General features: G+C 38.1%; 1 long non-coding RNA gene across 2 annotated transcripts in view; it reads right to left on the bottom strand.

The window, feature by feature from the left end:
• Positions 1-18,518, bottom strand: part of LOC116445942 — a 77,453-nt gene that overhangs the window by 37,608 nt on the left and 21,327 nt on the right. Inside the window, exons 2-4 of one of the 2 annotated variants that reach the window (XR_004240960.1) lie at positions 4,718-4,800; positions 2,848-2,977; positions 767-876 (exon numbers count right to left, since the gene is read on the bottom strand). This is a non-coding gene — a long non-coding RNA (uncharacterized LOC116445942). Of the gene's footprint in view, positions 1-766; positions 877-2,847; positions 2,978-4,717; positions 7,481-18,518 lie in introns of those variants that run through there. The other variant, XR_004240959.1, reaches the window with a different exon arrangement.

Genomic DNA, 18,518 nt, shown 5'->3' with positions numbered 1-18,518 from the left:
GCACATGGTGAGATTCTTGGGGTGTCCTGTGCAGGGCCAGGAGTTGGACTCAATGATTTTCATGGGTCCCTTCCAACTCAACATATTCTGTGGTCATGGTCTGGCCATGCAGGTGTATAAAGAAACTGTTGCCTTTGGTCTCCTGCCTGACAGTCCCCTGAGTCAGAGAACTCTTTGTGTCTTATGTCTCTCTTTGCAGGAATATTTTCATGTTTGCATCCAAAAAAGCCAAAGATTGGATCTGATCAACACCAACCTATTCAAAAATAAAAATCTTCTGATATCTGGGAGTTCTTCATTTGAAAGGATCAAAAATAACTCCCGACAGATAAGAGAGGCTGGGTATGCTGTGATCCTGAAGATGCTATGCAATATGAGCAAGAAAAACTGATAAATGTGCACTAAGCATGTTGCAGAACCCATTAAAGTACATATAAGGCCAAACATGTATTAACTTTGGCTTTCATTAGGCCAAACATGTATTTACTTTGGCTTTCATAAAGAAATAAAGTCAGAAAGGTGAAATTAAAATAATATCAAAATACAGCATATGTTCTCTAATATAATTTGGCCCTTTTTTTATGAAAATGTAACCTTTTTCCCTCCATCTTCAAACAGGCAAGAAAGAAATCAGCCTGCTGCTTTAGGAAAGAAATAGAAAAAGTAGACCTCAAGCAAAACTACAAACACACATAATTCTCTTTCCCAGGCCAACCATCATTACAGTTATTCACACAACACAGGATGTTTTTGTAGCACACCTTACCTACTACTGGCCCTGGACGTGCGTAGTGCACAGCCTACGCGGTGTTGAGACAGTTCTAGTTAGCATGGATCTTGCAGTATGTTCAGCCAGCTGTGATATTTCTGTTGAGACTGTAAAATCATCTTTTTATGAACCTAGTTCTCCAGTTCTCTCTCAAAATAGAACGGGCATCTAGTATATCACATAAGTATATACAGGGCTATTGAAAAACAAACAAGCAAAGAAATGTAGCAGAGGTCCTATGAGGTGGTCTATTACAAAAAAAAACCCCAAAACCCAAAAAAGCACATTGAAATATTAAACTTTAGAGAATGCCAGGGAGGATGCTCAGGGGTTTTAGTCCCTTGATTAAAAGAATTGTATGTCTCTTGTGGCTACTAGATCAGAAAAGGTAATTAACAGCTTTTGGAAATTGATGAGCAATTTCAATTTTTATTTAAAAGCTTCTATACAAATCTAGCCCTTTATTTCAACTAGCCTCAGATAATGATAACAGATTTCTTCAAAATAATCCCTGTTGATCTCTTTGCTCCAAACTTCTTTAGCAACATATATTACACTTCCCTGGGTAAAGATATATAGAAAAACTGTATCATTTATCTGTGCTGTAAATCAAACAGCTACCTTTGAAGAGATGCTCAAAATAACAAGCCCTTTGGAAAAGTTAGTCTAGGAACTCAGTATGCTTCAATAGAATTAATTCAAGAGAAATCATGAAGAGCTTAATTTCCCCCTCACCTCTTCCCTTACTTTCTAATCACTCTTTTTACAGTTGTGGACAAATGAGTCATCCCACAGATATGGCTAAATGATGGATAGTGAGCGCTACCTACTTGAACAGACTTTTCCTATCACAAGCACTGTTTTTCTGTGTTTCTTTTCTTCCAAAAAAAAACCCCTTCATTTTTGTCCTTGTCTGGGATTCCGCAGCATCAGTGATGTCAACAGAACTGTGACAGTAACTTGTTATTCCATCAACACAGTGCATTAAATAATTTTCTTTGCAAGGCCTCCTTTCTGCCCTACAAAAATAAGTTTTGAAAAAATTTTAAACAATTGAAGCTTTCATGAGGTAAAATTAATCCCAGGTAAACTAGAGTTGCACTTCCATTGGTGGAAAGCAACTTAGTGGAGGACAAATATTAAGTGATTATTTTATTATCTCTTCAAAGTTTCAATTTTTAGAACTTTAAACTGAGCAATAACAGAAAACCCAACATGTGTCAAAAGTGATTTCTAGATAACACTTCTACAGAAAGATTAAATATGTGGTCTGAACAAACTGACAACGTCAATGGGTGAGTCTTCAGGAACTGCTTTTAGTTACCTTCAGATTCTTGTCATTATGTGAATTTTGATGGTTTTTTTTAAATCTGGAAGGTCAAAACCCAATTATGCTGTTGGAGTTACAGCTTCTCTAAGTGTCTACTTACTCTTGTGAACTACCAAAATCAAATTCTACTTTATACACAGAGGAAACAGAATATATGTTGCTGGTACGTAGCAAGGACTTGACCTCATTACCCTGTGCAAGTGCACCAGCCATTCCCCGACAAGTGATAATTTGTTCCTAGCTTGCACAGTTAGCTTCTGTCAGCAAAAACACAAAAGGAAAGGGTAGATCTTTAGCCTAAAGTGATTGATGCAGAATATACAATAACTTCCTTCAGGTTTTCTGATCAATTTTCACTTAGAAGATTATGTAATCTCACGCTTCATCTTGATCCTATAGCAAGTGGAAACTGTGCTCGAAAAGAGAAAGGTTATCAGGACTGATGCATTATTCCATTTCAGCATTGCCTCTCATCAGTTAGAACCACTGTGGCCTTGCCCCTGACCTCAGGACAGACAAAGCAAAGGGGCTGAAATATAGAGAGAAGTTACAGTCATCTTCAGCTTGTGAAGGGAAACAGACATTAACTGGGGCAGGAGGAGGAAGAGGAGGTGGTGGGGAGAGAAGGGAAAAAGACAGCCACAGGTAACCTTTTTAGAAGAGGTTCTGGTTAAGGACTTAACATTCATTAACAAAAAGAGAAAAAAATAGAAGCAAAAAACTCAATTTACAAGCCAAGATCACTCACCTTAGCTCATCCAAGACCCTGGTCTTCCCAGTAGTTTCAGGGCAGAGAGGCATCTGAGGATGAAAAATCTGCATTGTGCTATTAATTGTGTTGTGCAGAATCACTGAGGTTCTTCAGCAGGCTTGGCTTTCTAAACACAAATATATAAAAAGAAATTTGGTGTGCAGTGGTATTTCATGGTAGGTGATCACATTTTGATAAAGGATGGTGCATGAAAAAAGAATTTGTCATACTATCTAGGTTTTACTTCCTACAAAATTTAATAGTCGTATAATAAAACAGAGGCAATGTTAATCAAGACAAGTTGGCTCAAACAGGCTATGTTTTTCTTTATGTCACCTCCTGGCAGTTAAAAGATGTTGAGAAATCCTCTTGTGGGGTAGGAAAAGGATAAGATAGGAAATCCTCTGTTTTTTAATGTGGGTCTTTGTAGCACATGAGACATAAGTTAATGCTAAGTATGGAAACCAGAACTGCTCCATGACCAAAGTCACTCATCTCAACCTTCATTCCTAAATCTTGTACAAACACGGGCAGGTCTGTCTGCATGGAGTGCCATATGCCCCAGACATCCTTTTAACAATCCATAAACTACCCTGAGTGTTTCTGTAAGAGCTGGATGAAGTTCCACACATAGGATACGATAATTCAAGTGCTTGTGGCCATATCTCAGGAAGATCTATCACATGAAACAATACAACATATTCAAAAGATTTTGCCTTTTTGGGTTGCTTTTAAACCAAGTAAACTAATTGAACCTCCTTAAACAGTGTACACAGACATCTGAGATTTAGCAACAGATGTATGTAACATCTAAGAAAGTAACACCACAATCTTCTCACACTTCAAGCTATACTGATGTCAGAACAACCTGAAAAGAAGAACATTCACCATCAGATGGTTTTAGGTTCTTGCCTCTGACACACCTACTGGCTCACATGCAAAATATTTTTCACCCCTCTCTTCTCACTCCTCCACATGCTTATTGACTTTATTCTGGCACTGTTCACTCCTGCTCTCATTCTGGCTCAGGAGGGACAATATTTGTTTTGCCATCCATTAGTTCTCATATCTCATGTGTCTAACTCTTGTATATAAAACCCAAAACACAACTATATACACAGAAAAAAGGCAGCCAAAGATCAAAGATTTGACCCTATATTTTGTCTTTTGGCTTTTTTGTTTATTAATCCATTTGTGTCTTCTGGTCATTAATATTTTACTTTGTATTCTTCACATACTGCTGTCTCCCATACAACCTCTGCTTCCAGAGAATTTAAGCACATAGTGAAAGCCAGTGTCTCAACTTCCTTCTCCTGCTCTTCTATTAAAAACAGAAAGCCTCATCCAAACAAACACAAACAAACAAAAAAGAAACCTGAGAACCACATCTGCTCCACGAAGCACTCCAGATGCAATGCCTATTGGCCATGCTGCAATTGTTCTGTGCCACTGCTCATGCCTCTGTAGAGGCTGACGTGCTTCAGGGCAGAAATTTCTTTGTCTGGCACATCTACCTTTTGTGAATCGCAGTGTACCCTTGCAGGTGAACACAGGGCACTTTGATGCAGGTAAAAAACCAACTAAACAAACAAACACAGACAAAAGCCACACAAACACAAACAAAAACCCCCCAACTCATACAAACCAGGTCATCAGTATAGATGTAAATAAAAGCCTGGGCTCTGGCAAATAAAATTGAAAGCTTCCCCTACACTGGAGAAATTTCAAATAGGCAAAGGCTATTATATTCACTAAATCCAACAAAATTGAGGGATAAGAGGCAACTTACAAGATTTGAGGAGAGAAGAGATTGAGTTTAGATCCAAATGTCCCCAAATTTTGAAGGAGTTCAACTCTAGATCAGTACCTTGCATTCCATGGTAACTCCAGTGCATGTAGTTTCCTCATTGGCTTTTTTCCTGTACAGAATGCACAAGTAATCAGGTCAATCTGCAAGAGAGAACTTTCATTTAATTCTTTAGCTTTTAAAACAGATTAGGACTCCAGGTGGGATTTTAAAAGAGGCAATAGTTAAAAATTAGCATATTTACCATAATAATTTTAAAGCAATTTACATCCATCTTACAGGTTACATACACACTAATGTCCATCCATGTGGACACATCACTGCACTAAAGAAAGAAAAACTGCATGTGTCTGAAGAGTAGTAGGCAGCTTTGATAGACAAGTGCTGCAAGGGCAGTGGGGCTACTTAATAAAAAGTAGCTAAAAAGACAAGCTGGTAGAAGCAGTTAGACTGTAGCACTGCGTGCTAGCACAGTTTGATCTTTTTCATTCTATTAGAGGTAAAAACCACAGCCCTCAAGAACCTAGAAATAGAGGCTGGAAAACAGATCCATGGCTTTGCTTTTTGCCTTCTTGAGAGAACTATGTTCTACTTTTACAAACAGAAATCCAGCAAGAAAAAGGAAGCTGAAAACACGTATTTGTTTTGATAAATTTATTCATAAGCTGAAATAGTACATTTAAAAAATGTTTTATTTAATTTAATGAAAAAGTATTCATCTTTTTCATAGGTGATAATTAATCATTATTCTGTCATAAACAGAAAAGAAAGATGTACTTATGTAGATTTAACTGAACATTGTGTTAATCACACTGCAGTGACTCAAAATACAAAACCAAAGCAGAGAAGTTTCTTATACTAAGTATTCCTTTTGCCTTAATACAGGAAAATACAGCCTTAATAAGAAAATACAGCCTTAACATTCCTGGAAGCCAACTCACAATCATATAAATAAACCTTCAATTCAGTTTTACCCAATCCATTTTGACTGAGTTTCACAGCCAGACAGAAGCTGATCAACTGTCATGATGACAGATTTAAATAATTTACACTTATGTTGAATACTAAGGCTTAAAAACTTCTCTGCATGTACAATTTCAGGAACTTGGGAGCAATCGTCCAAGTATCCCAGGCTTTAAGTTAGATAAAACTGTCTGTTGTTAAGTATATATCTTAGCAACAGATAAGGCACAGACCTTGAGCTCTACTCAGGCAAAACATCAGAATTAAAGTGGTGAGAAACAGCAGAGAAGGAGGGACACTGCCAGGGTGGGGAGTAGCTAACACATCTGTACATTTGCCCTCTCAGTAGGAAAAACATGCAGTTTACCTTTTCAAAAGAGCAGTAACCACACGTTTACCACCATATACATTGCTTTCTTCAAAGTGGCAGCCAAGACTTCCCACGAAGCAACTAAATCCAAGGCTAAGGATTACCAATCAAGTAAAACCTTCTACATATAACATTTCTACTTAAACATACTTAACACAGAAAATGTATGGGCTCAGATATACTACTGTAGGCAGTGTGAAGAAAAATAAAGTTTAGTCATAAAGATATTCCAGGTCCTCATACGCAAAGCTTAATTTTTTTTTTTTTATAAGATGTATTTTCCCACTTCTCTTCAATTACATGAATAGGAATTCTACATACCTTTCATAATGGAAAAGAGGCTGTGAAGGGCTTAAATACTGTACTTAAATGCCTTTGAGTGGGTACACTAGCATGGCTGATCCTATAGAAATCTATAAATTAATTTACAGGCCTTCAAGAGCCCAATAACGGCTCCAATTCAAGCAGTCATATGATTAATATCACCAATCCACTCCTAGATTTTATTTCCATCCTATTTAGGGAAAATATACAAGCCATCTGACCCAGTTCATTCTTGCTTGAAGCCTCCAGAGAATTATGCACAGATCTATGACATGAAAAAAACTAATTTAAAAAGAGATTAACATGCAAATCTGGTTTGAATTATTCACTTTATAGCATTTATATTTTTCAAAAAAAGTTGGGCAACACATAGGCTGTGTTTAGAAAAGGGCCTGTATGTCTGCCTTCGTGCATCTCAGAAACAACTACCGCAACATTTCCCATTTTCTTAAACTGAATGATGTATGAAAATCATACAAAAATTGTGGCAGATGGATTTTTCCCCAAAGGTAATGCCTCATTAAATAAAGGAAACAAGAGAAAAAAGAATTTGGGCTGAAGATCTCATTCTAGAAGTAGAATGGTGGTAGTTTGGCCTGGACACAACCCTAATGACTTCAGCAACTTCACCGTGTCCACTGCAGCCCAGTCACTTAAAGACAGTGGAAGAGACTGGCACTGGGTAGGAAGTATTCATTCAGTCAACATGTGCAATAAAAATGAGCACAAAGCCACAAAAAGAAAGTGGGAAAAGTGATTTTAAAAGAGTCCAAAATCATGGTCTCTATCAGCCTAAGTAAGTCTTGGTCTTTCTAAGATAGTCTACTTAGTCTGTATGAGACACTGAATGAATTGTAGTAAAATTAAGGTGCTTGGGGATAAAATATTACAGAGTGGATAAAACTATTATCAACTACAGCTGTGTGACTATTCTTTCAAAATTCTTATCCCTCCCCCAATATCTAACAGCAAAATGTCTAATTGAAATAAATAAATAAATAAATAAATACATACATACATTTGCTGGGGAACTGTTCTTCACCAATCTGTTGGTTGCCATCACTCTTTCTACATCTTCAGTCCTAAAGATGGTTTTGGACACCAAGACACCCAAATCCGATGTCTACTCCCACCCAAATCAGATAGAAAATCAAGTCTGTGTGTGTGTACGTATCTATATATATATTTATACCCACCCCCCACGTACCCCCAACGTATATATGTGTGTATATGCATATGTGCATATGCACATACATATGTGGCATATGTGTACATGTCTGTATATGTATACACACAGAAAATTTGCATGAGAGTATAGAGCAAGTAGAATTACCTGACAGGCTGAGGATGACAGTGCTGGATGATATTCTAGACACTGGATATATAAATTAAAATACTAGAAATCAAAAAGGAGCTCACTGATATTTTGTCCACTATTTCACCACCATTGACACAAATGTAGGAGAGAGCAGTCTCAGCCAACATCAGGCACAGTCCTGTTCTTGTTTCTTCGAGTTCTTTGCTCTCCGGACACTCAAGAGAGTAGCAACTTAACAGTGACTGCCTGGAACAGAACCAGGCAGTGAGAACCAGACTTTTGCTGAGATGGCCTTAACAATTTGAGCAAATGCTGTGTGAGTGTTGGTTGTGGTCTTCTCACTCTATACCTGAAAATCAGCAGCCTATGCGTATTACACCCTGAGAGCACAATACATTTGATTACTGAAACTGCAGAGCCTGACAAGATCCCAGAGCTGAGAATGGTGAATCTGACATAAGGATCACAAAATTGATGCCTGTCCCAAACCAGAATGTTTTTCAGAAAAAGTCACCTCCTTTGTTTCCTCAAGGACACAATTAAATCACCCTTCATTATCTGAAACCTAACCAAGTACTGCTCCCCCAAGCTGTGAAAATATAACAGAAGAGATGTTCTCATTGAAACTTAAAACCTAGGCTCAATGGGATAAAGAACCAGGAAAATAAAGATGGCACATAGCCCTAAACAGGCTTTGCCAGATAGAAAGCCACTACTAGCACATATTAGAGCTTGCATGAGTAGCTCAGATCAGGTGAAACTGAACCAAGGCAAGGCTAAGGAAAACATGCTGAGCAGTTCAGATCTACTTTGCTCAAGTGGTCTTGACCAAAGGTGCATCCACAGAGTTGGTTAAACTGGTTAACGACTGAGCTATGCGGTACTACTTTTGACTCAGGATGCCCACACAGTCTTAAGATGTCATTGTCCATAGATGCCACTGCCATTTCCAGTTGGCTAGAGGATCATAAACTAACGATCAGGCATCATGAGTAATTAGGATTGTGTTTGCATTGTACAGGAGCCAAGCTTAGCACACCCAGTACAACCAGTGAAAGGCTTCTCTAGAGCTGATCTGACTGCTCACAGAATATAAGGTAGCTACACAAAACTGGATCAAACCCCATTACTCATCTTCTTTCCAAGCTGTGCATCATACCAAAAGACTGAAGACTAAGTGGCATTTTCTGGAAAGAGTCAAACTTCAGATAGTCAAATTTCAAAATCTTTGTATTTTATTTTCTCTGTTAACTTCTAAATATAAGTATTAACATCAATTCAGTAAGATTTGCTGAAGTGAAAGAGAGTAAAGGTTTATTTTAAATCTATTTTGTGGCAGAGATAAAGTGGTAAATTTAGGATGGAATGTTTTCATAGAGACATTGGACTAGTGGAAAGGCAAGGGAGCATTGGGAGTGACCTTATCCTTGAAGCTGTGCTTTGGGAGCCTTGGAGCTGCAGAGCACAGCCTGGCAGTCCACAGAGGACCTGAGGAGGGCTCCATAGCAAGCTGCCAGGAAAAACAGGTAACTCCATGCCTGCCTCAGAGCACAAAGGGACTCGCTACATAGCTGTGAGCAATCCCTAAGGTATTAAATGTCTACCTGTGAGCAATTCCCCAGGTGCTAAATCCTTGTATTGGGCAACCTCGCATGTTTCTGACAGACCAAAGTGGCCTGAAAACAGAACTGAGACTCCAAGAATGAACAGTGCCACACACACAAAAAAAGTGTAGAGTTCTGATAAATGCCACTGCAGGCATGCAAATCCAAATAGATATTAATTACTCATTTTGTTAAGTTTAAGTGTATCTAGTGGAGACACAGCATTGTGAAATTAGGAATGATTAAGAATATAGGTTATTTCCAAAGATATGTCTGCCAATGGCCCACATGTTTTTCCTAAGTGTTTGTGTATATATATTAGCTGCATACATTTCCAAAATTATAATACCTACATTAAAATATTAATCACCTGAATAGACTTAAGCCACATACTCAGTAATTTATCTGCTAGAACAATTATACATCTAATACCTTTATTAGTGTAGTGAAAGGGGTTCCAAGTTAAAGGCTGAAACTCTTTATCTTTTCTGAAATATACAAAGCCAAAATGGAATGGCCTATTAATATTAAAGGACAGCTACTAGTAAAAGTCAGATAGTTCAAAGTTAAGTAGAATGATCTGTTGTCCCTAAGCACTGATACACATATTCCCAGTAACATCTAAGAACCTATCTGTTCTAACCTCCACTGAGCAGTATTGTTGCTAATTGAACATGGAGAGTGGGTTTGTTCCATCAGATGTGTTCATTTCTTCTAAGAACACCCTATGGAATATCAAATGTACTAAATATAGCTGTCAACATTAAAAGCCTGCAACTGGAAAGTGCTATTAAGAAGCTAAGTGTACTTCACTTGGCATTATAAAGCCAAAGCCCTCTTTAAAGATACATCATGTTATTAGAGACTATTCACGTTAATGCAAAAATCATCATTCTTAATATATTTTACAAGACATGTCTAGGGTACTTCCAGGCTCAAGAGTTCCTCAATTTCTCCCATTTACTGGTAATTATATAAATGAATCAATAGTGTTTCAAGGAGGACAAAGAGAGAACTGTAGCAAATCCATACACTCACTTTCCGCTGCACACCGGCTGTTTCCAGGTAAAGCTTCAAAAGCAGAAATGATACAACATCTGTAAATATCTGCCAACTTCTTTCACTATTGTATTTACCATTGCAGTGTCTAGGTAAATAAATTTTCAAAGTATTACAGGTTTTTTAAGAAACACTGAGAGATTCCTAGGAAAGCCTCTGCTCAGTAACTAGTAGAGGGTATTTGCCTTCCTCAATGCAAATACACAGGATTCATGGTGGGAAGGAAATAATGCAGAAATGGAAGCACAAGAGAATCTAGAAATAGCTAAGCCTGAGGAAAAGGCTAAAATCACAAGCACTGTCCCTATGGTATAAGCAAAAGTCTTGATTACTTTCAGAGGGTTCTTTGCTTCTACCTCTACAACTCCATCCAAATTAAAGCACTCCAGTGATACTGTTTGAGAGCAAAATTAAACATGTAGCTGGTACTTTGGTCTGTGTCAGAGAAGACTCACAAACATGGTGGAGGCTTTATTCATTTAAGAATACTGTAGTTAAGCACCCCTAGTAAATGTAATAACGTAGAATACTTCAGGCAAATTATATTCATTTACCACAACTCCTACTACATACCCCTCTGTTGGTCCTAAAACTGCAAGATTATTTTCAAAGACATATGATTTCTAGCAACATGTTGTTAAGCACAGCAAACATTTTGTGCATCTCCCTTAACTGACCCTTCCCTTTCGGTTTGTGGAAATTCGTATAATTTCAACCATTTTATTTCTACCCTACATAATGCAATGAGATCACTAGCTTATTCTAAAAGTAACTCCAATTAAACACAAAATGTGCTTCCAGAAAATCCACCCCCTTCAACAACTCTTTAATGAACAACAGGCAATCTTATCTTAGGTAACAGGATAGCTACTCAAATTAGAGAGTAAAATTAGCCCAGGTATAAAACAACATATAGATTGTGGTCAACAGTCTAAATTCAAGTACAGTCTGCACAAACCTGAGAAGTCTCAATTCTAACAAGCCAGATAGATAAATAAGTTACTAGATCACCTATTACAAATCAGTAACAAGAGTCTCTCAGAAAATAATATTTTCCACTCTATTTAAATTGGGTCAGTTTAAAATACCATGAGCACCAGAGAACACTAATGTCTTTTCTAGAGTTCAGAATACTGTTTGGCAGAGCACTAATAAAAAATTAACTAATTCTGGCCTTTACCATAGTAACAGAAACTTTCATGTTAATAATGTTAGGGTGGTCTAAAAGTGAAAACATACCCATAGCAAAACACAGTAAACTGACAGAAGGAAAACTAATTTGTTTCTCTAGATAAAGCCTGTGTAATATTCATGTCTGAAGTTAAACACCAATATTGTTCTTCTAACCAAGACTGATCCAAGAAAATCAAAATCATCATAATAAAGAATCAATGTGAAGGAAAGAACGAGCACTACAAAAGCATAAACTACCATCCAGAGAAGATTTCTCCGTTGTTTACTCTGCAAAGCGCACATTATGAGAGCCAAATCCCACAGGCCTTGTTTTTGTCAAAGTTCCTACCAAGTTCAGAAGCCATTTTGCCTACTTTTTGCTCATCCAGGAACAAGAAATGCAATCTTTTTGTGACACACAGCAGAACCCTCTTATGTAGCTCATAGTCTCTTCATTATTGCTAGCTGTCAGAGAGCAGTGACTTTTGTATGGCCGTGATTTTCCCATTGCAAGCACTCGCTGAGGAATAGTCAAACTCTGATTAGATATTACAAAACCTTCTCAGAAGGCTTTCTGAACCACAGCCAGTGGGATTCCCTGCAGCATTAAGGCCAGTCTTGCTCCCACTACGGTCTGTGGGACTTTTGCCAAGGATGTAAGTGGCATTATAACTGGTCTCCAACAGCAGATATTACCCATCACTCTCAAGACTTGATGAAGGACCTACCCACCTGCAAATATATAATAAATAAAGAGCTAATTGCATAATTAATTACAAAGGCTTTTAATCCACAATAGACAACACCATAGGTTTTAGGTAGCCCACATAAAGCAAACTATTCATTAGATCAGTATTTGCTTGATATCAGTTTACAGGGAGATTGCAGAGGGATTCATTCGAAAGACACATATTTTCAAGAACCAGAGAACACAACAGGAAGAAATAAAATAAAGTGAAATCAAAAGAATACCACCACAGCCTAGACCTACAGGCAGAAATAATTTCATACTGTGTACACAGCCTTCCAGCCAAGGTTTTTTTAACCATATATGCCTGATGGGCAGTGATTTTGAATAGTAAGTGCAGTGCTGCTACTAGACTTTTCTTTTTCCAAGGCACCAGGCGGAGATGTAGCAGTGTACACAAGTGGGGTGTAAAGTCAATGGGATAACATTTTCCTAATTATTTTCTGCTTGAGGTTTACATCACATACACAAAATGAGATCAGCCGGGACTTGCCTCTCTAACAAATCACTCAGACTTAAACATTGCTCAGATAAACAAAAGGGGGGGGGCAAGGCTGAGAAAAGGCAGAGAAGTGCTTCTTCAGTCACAGTTGCAAGGAACAAAAACCTGGAGGGGGAAAAAAGCTGTTGGACCGCCACCAAATCTCCCCCCACTAGAGACAAGAGCCCATCTGCTGAGCTCTGCAACTTAGCTTTAACTACCATTCAACTCGCGTCTCTGCAGAGATCAATCTACAGAGCTGGCAGATGGACCCCTGCTTCCCTGAGTCGCTGTGTTATTTGTTTAATAAATTTAATTAATATCCATACTGCACTGGATTGCTCCCAGAAAGGGGGCTGCCGCTCTCTCTTTCCCCGATAGCAACATGATGAGTGATTTCCCAGAAAAGACCAGATAACAGTACCCCCAGGCCATCGAAAAATTAAAAGTGCCATGTGCTTACATTACTTCGCATGTATTAATTTTTGCACTGCACTAATTTGTTCTTGAAGCCTATTTTAACTTTATAAAAGTATGGGATTTTGAGAAAGTCATAATTCATTTTGGTTTATATCAGTTACAAAATTAATTGGAAAGGAAAAAAGCATCAAATCTAATTGGATTTCCAAAAATTTTATCTATTTGCAAGAAAGAAACAAATTGTTAATGAGAGAGTCTCCTCAGGCAATATATATTGTCACAGTTTCTGCCAACAAGTTATAGGCATTCAGGGTCATGTTGGACATGCTTTCCTTTAATGCTTAGGAGCACACTTATTTTAACCAATAAAGACATATTCAGCCCACATAAAATAATTATTAAAAGTATGAAGGATGAAAGAAAATAAAACTACTAACAAATTTTTACAGCAAAAAGCACAACAAAACACATGCTATGATATTCCAGCAGCAAGAGGAAGCATAAAATATGCACAAGTGTTGGGAACAAAAATGTTGTCTTCAATATTAGCGTTTTATATTTCCTGCATTTAAAGTTTTTAGTTTTTCATCCTAAAAAATGAAACTGAGTCTTAATCAAGAAAATTATTTCAGTCAAGCCTATTTAACTCCTAAAGTTGTGTTAAATTGATACCTTCTCCTTGGACCCATTTCCTTATTAACTCACCTTATGGCTGGAATATTTCACCCTGGTGCTGATGAGCTCAGCTCCAACAGCAGGTGTCCTAGTGGACAGTCCAGGCTTGCCAATGTTATCTTCAGCATCTAACCTTTCCTAACACCTTTTTCCAGAAGTAGCTGTGGCAGGAAAGGTTAAGCACACCTAAACACTTGTCTCCACCTCTGGGGAGGGGAGGGTGAGAGGTACCCATCCCTCAGGTCAGCCAGCACACCTGCTCCTGGGACCAACTCTCTGGTCCATTCCATTTGAAGCCAGCCTTATTTATCCAAATAATGAGTTTCAGTATGAGGTCTTTGCTAGTTTAGGTGATTATGAATGAAGCAGGTTAAGCAACAATAAGACACAATTCTGCACACAAATCAAGAGAGGCATTTAACAGCTTTAGTTAACCACCGCTCTCTCCCCGGTCTCTTTCTGGTAGGCTATCCCCATACATTAACCTTCTCCACCACTGCTGCCATTTCTATAGTGAATGTCTGACTTTACCTTCAGAAAGCAACACAGCCAGAACAGTAGTGACCATGGGTGTTCTGTCACCATCAAAAACAGCAGTGAGAAAAGTCAGGAAATAAGGGCTGGTACACTTCAGTGGTGTCCAAAAAGCAATTGCCTTCTATCTCCAGGGTGACATTCACTTGTTGAGAGAGGATCCACGAAGGCAGCCCTGCATGGAAGGGGGAACAAGTGAAAATACCCACTAAACCCAGCTGAAGACCCTCTATGAACTCGGGCAATGCATTTGCAGCTCCTAGAGAAGTGGAGGCAGGGCCAGCCTCGGGACACAGAGCTAGGCAGTGTTCCCATCCACAACAAAAAAAGAGGTGTTAGAGAATTAGAGCTGCTCCAAGGGTAAGTTTGGGGAGTTCTTTTCCTTACAGACCTCACTGAGAGTTTCAAAGAGGTGTTTAATACAAAAATAACTTGTACAGCGCAAAAAAGGTTGGCACTAGTATTGATAGGGGGTTTTTTTGCAGCGCTGGGCCATCTGACTGAGTTCTGAAAGAAATTAAGTTTCCTCTTGAGTATAACATCTAACCAATCTTTTCTCTCATATCTCTAACTTTGTAAAAAAATTACAAAGTCAAGTGACAAGCAAATGACTGGCTACCAAATATTTACACAGCAGCTTTTATTCATTAACGATCCTGTAGTTTTTATAAAACTATTATTTATCAATCCTGTCCTGCAAGCAGGGAAGCTGAGATAGCAACTTGCCACAGTCACTCCCCTCCTCAAGGTCAGTGGTACAGCCAAGAGCAGAGCCCTCATTCACTCACTCATGCCCTGCAAAAGATCACAGTAAGTAGTTGGAGTCGTGAATATAGTGAAAATCAAAAATAAGGGAGGCTTTTTAATCAGAATCTGCATTTCAGATTTCATTTCAGAGATGGAAAGCAGGAAGTACTGCAGAGCAAGTCATCAATATGGTCTATTCTAGTAATTTCATGAACTTGAAAAACAGGTACTTTGTGTACACAGCATTGCATCGCCCAGAGTAACTGCCGCTCTTACACAGGGGCAGGTTTAATACCCCAAGGATTGGAAACCCTCCCTACAGCCACAAAGCAGTCATTGCACACTGTTAGTCAAAATTTCATGCACCACAGCCATGACTAGTGAAAGCCTGTGGAGTGAGGGCACAGTCTGTCCTTTGTACAGAAGACACCAGTGGCTTCTTTGCCAGGAAATGCTGGGAGGCTGCAGCCCCTGTCTATTAAGAGAGACATGCAATGGACTCCCCATTTCCCATAGGCTGTGAATGCCTCACCACTTGTGACTTGACTTCGAAGAGAAGTTTCCAGCTCTGTTTTTCACTGCCTTGGCAACCTCATTTCCTTACTATGATTCAGTTTTGTTTGCCAAAGGGAGGCTGGTCATTTGTTCTCTCATCATACTGAGCTGCCTTGATATGATTAACTTCTTTTTTTTAAGCCTCATTTCTCCCTCCATAACATTTTCTGTAAATTGTTATTTATCATCCTCTGATGAAAGCTGAAATGAAAAATGTACTGAATGATTTTAAATATTTTATTTCCCAAAATAAAATTAGAATAAGTTTTTAAACTCTGCAAGGAAAAGGGGAAGAAGAAAACTTTGTATTTGATGGAAAATTCCGATTGTGACCACATGACTGTTCTTTTGGGAGGGGTAGGATCCTTATGGAGAGGGATTTACATTTTTTTGGTTTTGTCAATGTGTCCCCGAAAACTATCAACAAATCAGCATTAAGGGTTTACTTGTAAAAAAAAAAATCAGAAGTTTCAGATGTCAGACCTTTCAGATGTCTGAAAAGGAAATTCATTTTAATGCAATATAAAGATCAATATTCTTTAAATGAGAATCATGCAGCTAGATCCAGGACAGATTTCTTGATCCAAATTTTGCCTACATTCGTAGCAGTACTAATTTTCACAACCTACCACATACTCATAATGGTATATGAGTTAATCAGACTACATCTGCCTAAATTTATTTTCAGGTTCTCAATGATATGTTATTAATTGAAAGACTAATTCATCTGACAGCCATTAAAGACACACAATAACATTATTCATATTCCCCTGTGAAGTTATGTGCATATAAAATATTGAAGTAAACACAGAAAAGCAGTCGCCTGTGTAACAGATATACTCTAAAACCCACATGAGCTGCTTATAAGACATTAAGACATAAATCTCTTTAACAGATTTATATGTGACCTTAGGTTTTTTCCCCCAACAAAAATTCAATGTGCTATTACATTCAGGAGTGCATAGTCCTTTCCAAGTTGTTTTCCTTTGCGAATCTCAAAACACTAAAATGACAAGAAAAGTAGGGTTACTATTAAAAAGGTGGAGCAAATGCTGAAAAGTGAAAGTGTAGCTAATGTGACTCTTCTATATAAAGCAAGCATGCAAGCCTGAAGCCTACCAGAAAACTTACATCAATATGCACTGCATTTTTCCTGTGAAAATTTGCCTTACATGAGCAAATGTAAGGCAAATTTGCCTTACATGAGCTATACAGACTAACAGGGAGGTATTATCCTCTTGGATTGTAATACACAAGCAAAAAGTTATTTGTAAAAGTAAATGGATAACACTCCTAACCTCCCCTCTCTCTTTTTCCAAATCAAACGCAAATTGAATTGATAATGCAGCTTCTAGAACAAAGAGAAAAGTACTTTTCTTTCAGTATACCCATGATGTTATGGTTTTTATGTTTTGTTGCTTAGTGGGCTTCATGTGTGTTTGTTGGCTTTTCAAGTATTTTTCTTTATTTTTACAATTTCCAAGTCAACAGAGGATTTCAAGTTAACTGTAATGTCATTCATCTGTTACTAAAACCTTATCTAAGTTTAATGATAAATTTCAGTCAAGTGAAGAAATGCTATCACTGCTTATCAGTTTACTGTATTAATGTATGTATTAAAAAACCCACTGCATGTCTGATTCCTGGGCAAAGTCAAGAAGATCATAAGAGGAGCTACTGCAAAGGCTCCAGGTCACAATGCACTTTAATAAAGAGAGGCAGAAATTGTGGGTCAGATTAGGGAGAAAACATGCAGCACTTCAGAACACAATCCAGCAGCCCTTTCCTTTGATCTCATTTTGAGCAGATCACCTGGAAGGTGTGTAAGAGCTGCCTCTCCTCAATCACCTGATGCTACCAGCTGCTAGAGGAAGAGGTGGTCCCATCATTACCATCTCTGAGTACATCTTTTATTTAGTTACTATTTTGGACAGCACTGCTAAACCAAGGAATATTTTCCAAAGGCTCACATAACACTTCCAATCTAAGGTCAATCGCCAATTCAAACAAAATAGCTAGTGGAAGGTCTTGCCAAGAAAAGGAAGCTCTGTCTATCCTCAGGGCAGGGAGGTATCACCAACATGAAAGGTTAGCAAAACATGAGTTTGAGATGGCAACTGAAGCTTCAAGCTGATCTCTCATCACACTATCAAAGATAGAGAATTAACTACTTTACCTAAAAAAGAAAAATAAAGGAGAGCTTCTAACACCCAGACACTGCAATTACAATATGATAACTGACAAACACAATGGGTATGCTTTGACAAGATGACAAATATATATTGATTGTTGTTTAAAATATCAGCTAGAAATTCTTTAGGTGTATCTTCCAGTGACAAACGGACTTTTAGAGATCAGAAATCATGGCAAAATTGATGAAATTGCTTTGTGTGGAGTCCAGCTGCTTAATTCTACCAAAATCAAAGGAAAACTAGCTAAAATTAAAAGCCTTAAAAGGCTGAAGAGGGTCCTTTGAGGTCATGCTCAAGCAACAAGGCATCTAAGGCTGACTTGGAATTCTGTTGCTTGGAGAGCTGCTAAGTGGGCACTTAATTACATGTTCAGAAGGGAACATATTACCTTAACTGCCTCAGTCACATAACAGGGGTGAGGAAACAAGCCAGTAAGAGCAATATTACTTTTCCTAGATGTTGTTGACCCCAGTTCTTTTTAAACTCGGATTCACTCCAAGTTAGACTCATCAATAAAGGGAGGAAAGAAGAGGTGAGAAAGAGAAGAAAAATCAATCCCATGTTCCAAAAGCTCCACACAGAGGCTGTAACTAGAAGTGAATAACCTGGAGCTTCTGAAATAGTCATTGACAGTTAATTTCTAGCACAGATATCAAGGAAAACTTTTGCTGAGGTCCAGTGAGTGGGCATTACACCAC

The sequence above is a fragment of the Corvus moneduloides genome, chromosome 6 (genome assembly GCF_009650955.1).
Source record: "Corvus moneduloides isolate bCorMon1 chromosome 6, bCorMon1.pri, whole genome shotgun sequence".
In the NCBI taxonomy this organism is placed as follows: Eukaryota; Metazoa; Chordata; class Aves; order Passeriformes; family Corvidae; genus Corvus; species Corvus moneduloides.
This window is presented reverse-complemented; position numbering and strand designations above follow the sequence as displayed.